Raw genomic sequence first — 10,480 nt, 5'->3', positions numbered from 1 at the left:
AGGGTTGTCATCTTCTCAATGTTTAAACACATGAAGTAGGGGAGGTTCATCATCCTTACCCTGGTAAAATGCATCAGCAACCTAATATGATAAGCATATAAACAGGAAAACCGGTCCTCACAGCTGAAATACTTTATTATCAATTTCATCAAAGGAGCATAAGAATCTTTGAGGTACCGAAAAGGAAAAGCTCTGTTGAGCTATCTCAAATAACCGGGCTTGATGTATGGTTCATAATGCTGCTTGTCAATTTGCTGCCTCTTGTTCCATTGCTCTCCAATGTTAGGAATACCGGTTGCTAGTGAAATAGATTCTGGTGTTAAGGTGAATGTGACACCAGCTAGAGTGGCTTTACCATCATGTAAATGAAGCACAAACAAACGAGCCAACTCATGATGAAAATGAATTCTAGCAACTAGCTCACAAAATTCATAGCAGGATTGTTGTTGGAAACATGACATGGCGAGAGGGCAGGCCTGTAACTCAGCAATAGTAGTAGGTTCTTCTCGAATATGTTTCCCACCTCTATGAGGCCTCCTAGGTGCATGTACCTCTGTAGGTGAGTCATTGTGTGTCTCCTCTTCATAATCATATGAGGGGTCAGATTCCATCTCTTCTAGTGAGTGAGCTATCTTGATGAGAAGTAGGTGATTTATGATGTTTTTGATTTTTGCCACCAAGGGAAAAATATGTGAGGGACTGTGGAGGGAGGAAACAATGAGGGATTTTTGGGACTGTTGGGATAGGGTTTAGTTAGGGAAACAGGGGATTTAGAGAGTAATCTGGGAGTTTTGGGTATAGCACTAAGGTTTGGGAATTTGTATTTAGGAGTTGGGAAATGGGAATTGGGATAGGAATAGATGATGTTTTAGGAATATGTGAGTTTAGGGAATAGGGGAATTAGGGAAAATGGAGTGAGGGAGTGGAAAGGTAAGGGAATGGGAAGATGGACTTGGTAGCCAAATAATCAATACAAACCCTAGGCAGCTGATTTTTGGGAAATGGAAAGAGGGTAGGGTTTGATTTTCTTCTAGACAAGCATCATAAGACAACCACCATAAATTGTATGAAAAATTTTACTAGCAGTGATAAAGGCTCAACCTACTTGCATAAATCAAGATCCAAGCATTTTGGGTGATTTGGAGTGAGTTGCTGAAGAATTCGGGCTTGGAAGCTCTATGCGCCGCACCTCAAACCCAACGCGTTGCGCCCTGTATGTGCATCGCGCCACTTGACCAGTGCGCCGTGCCTCTGAACTTGGGCAGTTTTCTCCAAATTTCTCTTGCTTGCTCTAAAACCGGCTTTGCTTTGCTCAAACTTTGTCTTTGAGTCCAAATGAGCTTTTGATTTGAGGGAGACAATTATATACAATAAGCTTTTAATTTTTGATTCACAAAAATCCACTTTTATGATGTTTGGAATATGACTTGACCTTTAACTCTGTTTTTGAGCTTTTTCACTTTATTTGAGCTTGTGATGACTTATGTTTTGTTTGCTTTGTAGGGGATTGGAGCTACTGAGACTAGGGAAAATGACCAGGGTTGCAGGTGAAGTGATTTACATATGAAGGAAATAAAATAACATGAATTTGTACAATAAAATCTGAAATACTTTGTTTTTCCTCAAAACAGAGTTTTGAGGAAAACACATCTTTGAGCACTTGATTATGAACTTTATTGGTACTGGAACCTCCTCATGTGCCTACTGGCTGTTATTGGACATTTTGAAACCGTTTTTTATGAAATTGTAATGAAACCCTGGACCTAAATGACAATGAAACCATAGAAAAGACTTTTGCAATTTTTAAGACAAAAAGGTGACTGCATATGCTTTTGATGAATAAACATGAGCTAGCAGGTAAAGGACATGAGGAAAATTGTAGGAGAAGCCACTACTGTCAAATGATCCATGCGCCTAATGGAATGTAGCTGACTGGGCAGGACACCTAATATGCAATGCAACAAGAGGATTTGATCTCTGACGGAGGGATGAAGATACCGACACTAACATTGGTTCCAATGGGGATGGTAGCTCCTTAGAGGTGCCAAGAACTACAAATCTCTGGGAAAGCAAGCAGTGCCTTCGTCCATTGGGCTATGGAGTCAATAACTTCGACAAATAAAAAACCAATTACTATGAAACTTTGACTCAAGACTCATAGTTGAACTGACTAATTCAAAACTGAAACAAGACTCTCAAAAGCTAAAACTTGACACTCAGCTGAAACTATCTTTAAACTGAACTGACTACAACAAAAATGACTCAAGATTGACTTAACTGAAACAAGTGATTACAAAGCTTTCAAAGGGCAACAGTCCATCGAGATTTGAGGGCTTCAAATCATGACGACAACTACCTGCCTACTGATGAAATATGTACAATCATGTGAAGTGGGCCTTCCAATGTAACGAATCCAGCAGATGGCTACTTACTGAAATTCTGCTCTCACTTTCCCCGAGCAGGCAGAACAATGTACATGTAAGCAACTCACAATAACAACTGAAACCAAGGCTTATGATAATGAACCAAGCAACATTCATCTTCTCTAGTGCTTGCAAAAGAATGTCGAAAGGATCTTGAAAGTCCTGAAGCACTAGCTTGGCTTGAGATCCAACAGCAAAAATACTAGTACTCCCTTCATTCTGATCTGAAATAACAACTGGTTTCCGAGTGATGGGAAGGCATAGAGAGGTATAAGCTTCTACCATCTGAGTGTTAGCTGTAAATTCCTCGAGCATAAAAAATTCTAGCATATTATCTCTCTCAAGCTCAAATTCCTCAACTTCATGCTCTAGGTCATTCTTAAACAGAAAACAATCTTCAAGATTATCAAACATGACAACCTTATCATCTTCATGAAAGAAAATATTATCTGTTCGCTGATCTATAAATCTACTTCCAAGACTATCATCATTTTCAAAAGAAGAAAAAGTTTCACCAACACCTTCTTGACCATGTGCACACTGCAGATCTGCATTAGCTTGGGCTGTAATATGACCTTTTAGGAGTTGATCTATTTCATTTTCAGACAAAGGAGATAAGACTTTTTGTTTACTTTTGCTCAAGCAAATATTGTCTTCTTGAAATAACATTTCAAAACATGAAAAACCTGACTGGGATTCCTCTATTCCCTGATCTTCTGAAATTTGAAAACATTGTTGATCATCTTCATATAACATGGTAATCAAATTATCATTTACCACTGAGTTATTGAAAGAAGATTTTTCACTTACTTGAACAAAGATCTCATCTTGCTTTTCATGAAATGACTAGATTACCTCCTCATGAAGGCTTGGGTCAGTAACCGTCTTCTTCATTCCAGATGATCTCAACAACAGAGCTCTCCTTCATGGGATTCAGGCCAAAGTACTTTTGATCATCACGATCTGAAATAGCCGACTTGAATTTATCACATTCTGAAATTGAAACTTGACTTTCCTGCATATTGTCTTCTTCTATGGACATATCTGAAATAAAACCTTCCCTTTCATCATTTTCCATTGTACTAAGATCTTGATCCTGCTGGAAATTTTCCTAAGCATCTTGACAAGTACCCTCTAAGCTCTCTTTATGCTGCTGAAATGGATTTTCATACAGAGCCTCCATGATCTCATCATCCATGAAGTCATCATCTTCATAAACTTTTTCAAGATTTTCAATAAAACTATAAACATGTTTACAACAGTCCTGAACTAAGGTTAAGGATGGATAAGATTCTTTATACCTTTCAAAGAACATGGTATGAAAATCCTTTAAACAGTAAATACAAGCAGGCGGCAAACTTTCATACCAAGATCGGGCTTCACCTTCTAGAGTGGCCATGAATTTCTTCATCAAGCAATCTTCAAGAAAATCAACCTTCAACTTGCGAATATGTATGTGAAATCTAACCAGATGTAAAGCAGCATCCTTCCTATCATCATCTTTAAACGTAGGCAAATTCCTTTGCCAGTCTACCTTAGGAATTTTATTTGTAAAACCTGGAATGTGATCTCGCCTCATGGGAGCATACCGTCGAGCAAGAAAATCCATTTTGATAACAATGAATTGACCAAGAAATTTTTCAGGCTACTGGTTCTTGAAGGGTAGAGTTGCCATAAAAATTCTGAAGCTTGGGATTCTTCGACACTGGAGTCGCCAGGAGAATAATTTCAATCTTCATATGTGTCTGACTGCTGTCCACCATCAACAATCAGATCTAACTTGGTTCATGTACTGGGACAATTTGCAAGTAAGATGTTCCGTTTATAAGACTAGACCGGAGATTGACTGAAGCAACGTTTATCTACTTTCACTGATGCAAAGCAAAAGCGTTTCGAAGGCTACCTAGCATAACTTCAGGCTCCATCTGTAGTTTATAAAACAATAACATTAACAAACAAATAAGCTTTTCTTCCCCAGTATGGTCGCCACTATGTTAGAGCCTAGATTTACCTCAGGCTGAGAAAGGTAGGATCCAAGGCCAACATCAAACCACACTTACCCTCGTAGCTAGCCCTATCAGGTTGGGAGAGGGCTCTCTCCTGGTCAATCTCAGCAAAATATGATCGATGAGGGCTTGAGATGATTAATATGCTGACTGATTTTAGGCTAAGTATATGTGCAAAGGGTTTGATTGAATAAAATAATGTGTTTGTTGGTTCTAATGGAAAGACAGATCTTGGGTGCAGGGAATGAGGCTCAGTCTTGCAGAGATCTCAATGGGGCAAGGTAGGCAATTGATTTTGGCACTTGAAATCGAATGAGATGGAGGGATTAGACAGGTGAGGATTTGAAGAGGGCAAGAGAAGCCATGGATCCTCTCCAAACAACTGAAAACATCAAGAAACTAAAGCAAACCTCAAGTAGAGCACTGCAATTTCAATGGATTCTACTTTCACTCTTGTTTGATTTAGTTAGGAAGAAATAAGATAGATAATGTCATACATAACACATAAAAAAATACAGAAGAAAGCATTGTGCCAAAACAAAATGCCACAGGGATCCCAAAGAGTGTTGCAAACCCTGGTTTCAATTCCTTAGCCAAAACGCTGATATGAGTATACAATGAAGCTCCTTGCTTTCTCAAGAGTCCAACCATGCTAATGACTGAAAAACCACATAATATAGACAAACCATAGCTCATCCTAGCCTCTAGGGTTCAATCTCACTAGTTTAGGAGTTGTTCCAACTAATTCTAAACTGAGAACTAGAAATTAGGCAATGGAACATCTTGCCTCTAGAAACAAGGAAACTGATTCATTTAGTTTCAAACAACGTTTTAATAGATGAATCTACCTCCGTAAGTGAAAATTTAACATAATTACATCAAGTGTTGGCATTATGATTCAAGTGTTGTCCTTGATGGCAACTCACTCAGAGGTTGGTACAGGTGCTCAGAGGTTGGTACAGGTGATGGCAACTTAATCAGAGGACAGATCTTAGTACAGCGTGGCAAGAAAGTTCATACACGCAGGTTCGTTAAGTCCAAGTCGCGTGTACACGCAGGTTGGCTTCAGCAAAAGCGCGTGTATGTGGAAAAGTACCTTTGGTCCATGGCGGTTAGTCCTTGGAAGTTGTGCCTATGGTTTCAGACCATTGTGTCTCGACGGGCGTGTCGATCCCTAGTTTTGAAGTTGATGGTATTGTGTTACTATGGTTTTGGCTCTTGGTATTGAACAAGGCCTAAGGCTATATAAGGAGAAGATCATTAGGCAAAGAGATGTATTGTGTGTCTGACGCAGTGAGAGGATCTGGTATTGCTGGTTATCTGTTCGGGACGTTTTGGCAAGGGTCGGATCTGACAGCGAAGGCATAAGAATCTATTTCTAGATCTGCACGCGGGTTGCCTTTGGTGAAAGCGCGTATACACGCGGTTTTGGTATAGTGAAGTAGCGTATGCATAATAAGATTTGATATTTCAGGTTGCTGCTGATTCTGGTGGTTGTTGCAGAGTTCTGGGCTCTGGTTTGGGTTCTGTGTTCTTGATGACAGGGTTTCAGTGATTCAGTATTGGGTTGTTTAATGAATTATGATGCAAGTATAAGTTGATGATTGTATTGCAGTAATGTTTGTTTTGTACTCTTGGATCCAGTCTGAAAATTGATTAAACGTGGTCCCTGAAGGTTGTAGGGTCAGCACCTACGTACTAGTAAATGGATCAGCTAGTACAAGAGCTGAGGGGGTTGTAGCTCCCTTCCAGAAGTAGTTGGAAAACGAGAGAGGGTTGTAGCTCTCTGCAGGTTGTAGCCTGCGTACTGGTAAAGGACTGCACCAGTACATTGTAAAAGAAGTTTCTCATTAAAGAAGAAAGAGACGAATTGCAGCAGGTGGTTTTCACCCACATTGGGTTTCCACCTTATATCATGGTGTTCATGTGTGTGGCTCTTATGTGATGTTCTGTTCTGTTATACTGCACCTGTTTACTGTTAATATACTTAATAATGTTCTGATGCATTTACAGAAGATTAAAGCTAACTGAATTATAAGATCTCTGGGTATACGCTTGTTGCATTAGATACAGTCGTGTGTACACGCGGTTTCACTTAACGAAAGTAGCGTGTATGTTTCTAAGCATTGAAAAAGTTTTATTGATCTGATAATACTGATTCACCCCCCCCCCCCCCCCTCTCAGTATTATGTCCAACAATTGGTATCAGAGCAGGTCCTTCAGAGGAAGCTTGATCGCTTGAAGGAAAAGATCCATCAGAATGGCTAATCCAGAAAGAGAGGCACACATCAGGCCACCAGTCTTTGACGGGAACAATTTTACTCACTGGAAGATAAGAACCACTGCATATCTACAATCGCTTGGAGCAGAAGTTTGGGGAATCGTAGAAGGAGGATACAAATTCCCATCAGCAACTCCTATAGATCCAGCAGAGAAAAAGCAATATGAGCTCAATGCCAAAGCAGTTACTGTCCTATTGAGTACTTTGACTCAATCAGAATTTATGAAGATCATGCATTTCAAATCAGCTAAGGAAATATGGGACAAAATCGTTACAAGCTACGAAGGAGATGATCAGGTAAAAAGAGCAAAGCTTCAAACTCTCAGAATCCGGTATGAAACTCTTAAGATGCGAAGTAATGAAAGCGTAGCTAATTATTTCCTGCGTATGGATGAGATTGTGAATTGTATGAGGGATCTGGGTGAAGAATTTGAGGAAGTTGTCTTAGTTGAAAAGGTTTTGAGATCTCTGTCTACTAAATTTGATTCTAAAGTATCTGCCATAGAAGAAAAGGAGAATGTGCAGAAAATTACCATGTCACAGCTTCACGGGATCTTAACTGCTTTTGAAATGCGACAAGAGGTACCACCAGAGGCCGCATTCGAAGTGTCAGAGGAAGAAGATGAGGTAAATTTTGTCAAGAATCTTGAACGGGGAACTGGACGGTTCAAAGGTAAGCTACCTTTCAAATGTTTTCTATGTGGTAGAGTTGGTCACTATGCTGCTAGATGTCCTCATAACAAAGGAAAGATATCTGAAGAAGATGGTAGAAGCTATTATACCCATATTAAAAGTTCATTCAATGATAGTGAAGATATTAGAAGTCTCATGGCACATGAAAAGAAGAATTCTTCATCCAATAATAGCGAAGATATTAAAAGTTTCATGGCACATGAAAAGAAGAATGCAAAACTGAAGAAGTTGCCAAATTAAAAGAACAATTGGAGACAGAAACCAGGGTAAGGGAGAAATTGCAGGATATAGCAAAAGATCAGAGCACAACTATTCAGAGACTTGAATCAAAGGTCCTCTCTCTAAAAGAAGATCTTGAAGATCAAGAACATGAAGTGATCAAACTAAAGCGACAAGTGGAAGAAGGGAGAAAAGTTGAAGAAGACCTAAGGAAGCAGTATCTGAAAAAGGAAGAACAACATCAAGTTGAGGTAAATATCTTGAAAGGTAAACTAGAGGAAAAGGATAAGCTTTTACGATTTCAAGATAGTTCTAAAGTCTTGGATGATATTCTTAATAGTCAAAGATCTCCTGCTATCAAGACTGGTCTTGGTTTTCATGAATATGTTGAAGGTGAATCTAGTTCACAAGGTGAGGCAAGAAACTCTAATGAGAAATCTGAAATGCTCAAGGAACAACCAAGGAAAGAAATTCCTCAAGGGAGATCCTTTACTCCTAACTATGGACGTGATAGACGATTATTTCCTCCGCTGAAGAATGTTGAATGTTATGTATGTCATAATCTTGGACATGTTGCAGCCAAATGTAGAAGTAGAATGGTTCAAGAAAGATCATCGCATCCCAGGTATTTCAGAGGGTATTGCTTTGCCTGCAATGCATATGGACACAAAGCAATTGATTGTGATATAAGGAACATGAAAAATATAAGGTGTTATACATGCAACAACTATGGGCATAAAGCAAGGGAATGCAGGAGCAGATTTCAAAATTCAAGACAAGAGGACCATACATCATCACAGTTGCAGGAATTGAAGAAGACAAAGACAGAAAGGAGTGGCATAACTCAGTCAGCTGACATAACAGACACAGGGGAATCTGAAAGTGATGAAATTCAGTATTCCATCCTGCATACGCTGATATAATGAAGACAAGTTGCGTATATACGCGAGTTACAGGCTGCAAAGTCGCGTATATGGAGAAAGGGCAGCAGAACAAACCCAGGTTCAGTCATGGTTGGCTTAGGCTCAGGGGGCAGCAGAACAAGACTCAGGAAATGGTTCAGTCATGGTTAGCTCACACTCAGGGGGAGCATATACTTCAAATAATTCATTGTTGGCATTAATTGCTGATGAAACTAAATGATACATCTTGTTGTTTGATCAAAGGAATAGTATTGCAGGTTGATGATTATGGTACAAATCTGAATGGCTGGTCTTAGATCCTGCATCTGCTCAGGGGGAGCATGGATAGATTGGTACATTTTGGCATATACAAAGGGGGAGCCAAATCAGAATCTTCAGCATGTACTCAGGGGGAGTATGGACAACAGTATGGACAGTAGAAGGTATACCAAAGAAGAGAATATCTCGGTACGCCCTTTGCCCTTGATGTCAAAGGGGGAGAGTGACTTGGTGTGGTGGTTGCCATCAAGTCCAAAGGGGGAGATTGTTGGCATTATGATTCAAGTGTTGTCCTTGATGGCAACTCACTCAGAGGTTGGTACAGGTGATGGCAACTTAATCAGAGGACAGATCTTAGTACAGCATGGCAAGAAAGTTCATACACGCAGGTTCGTTAAGTCCAAGTCGCGTGTACACGCAGGTTGGCTTCAGCAAAAGCGCGTGTATGTGGAAAAGTACCTTTGGTCCATGGCGGTTAGTCCTTGGAAGTTGTGCCTATGGTTTCGGACCATTGTGTCTCGACGGGCGTGTCGATCCCTAGTTTTGAAGTTGATGGTATTGTGTTACTATGGTTTTGGCTCTTGGTATTGAACAAGGCCTAAGGCTATATAAGGAGAAGATCATTAGGCAAAGAGATGTATTGTGTGTCTGACGCAGTGAGAGGATCTGGTATTGCTGGTTATCTGTTCGGGACGTTTTGGCAAGGGTCGGATCTGACAGCGAAGGCATAAGAATCTATTTCTAGATCTGCACGCGGGTTGCCTTTGGTGAAAGCGCGTATACACGCGGTTTTGGTACAGTGAAGTAGCGTATGCATAATAAGATTTGATATTTCAGGTTGCTGCTGATTCTGGTGGTTGTTGCAGAGTTCTGGGCTCTGGTTTGGGTTCTGTGTTCTTGATGACAGGGTTTCAGTGATTCAGTATTGGGTTGTTTAATGAATTATGATGCAAGTATAAGTTGATGATTGTATTGCAGTAATGTTTATTTTGTACTCTTGGATCCAATCTGAAAATTGATGAAACGTGGTCCCTGAAGGTTGTAGGGTCAGCACCTACGTACTAGTAAATGGATCAGCTAGTACAAGAGCTGAGGGGGTTGTAGCTCCCTTCCAGAAGTAGTTGGAAAACGAGAGAGGGTTGTAGCTCTCTGCAGGTTGTAGCCTGCGTACTGGTAAAGGACTGCACCAGTACATTGTAAAAGAAGTTTCTCATTAAAGAAGAAAGAGACGAATTGCAGCAGGTGGTTTTCACCCACATTGGGTTTCCACCTTATATCATGGTGTTCATGTGTGTGGCTCTTATGTGATGTTCTGTTCTGTTATACTGCACCTGTTTACTGTTAATATACTTAATAATGTTCTGATGCATTTACAGAAGATTAAAGCTAACTGAATTATAAGATCTCTGGGTATACGCTTGTTGCATTAGATACAGTCGCGTGTACACGCGGTTTCACTTAACGAAAGTATCGTGTATGTTTCTGAGCATTGAAAAAGTTTTATTGATCTGATAATACTGATTCACCCCCCCCCCCCTCTCAGTATTATTTCCAACATCAAGATCTATCAATTTACATTAGATTACATCATAATTTTGACATCAAGGAAGAGAAAAGTCAAACTTTCAGGGAACTAGGCGAAAAACAGAGTATACTTGGTCAAACTGAACAAAATTT

This window comes from Pinus tabuliformis, chromosome J (assembly GCF_031772625.1).
Source record: "Pinus tabuliformis cultivar Carrire ecotype Pingquan chromosome J, CPIR1, whole genome shotgun sequence".
NCBI lineage: Eukaryota > Viridiplantae > Streptophyta > Pinopsida > Pinales > Pinaceae > Pinus > Pinus tabuliformis.
Note: the sequence above shows the minus strand (reverse complement) of the source record.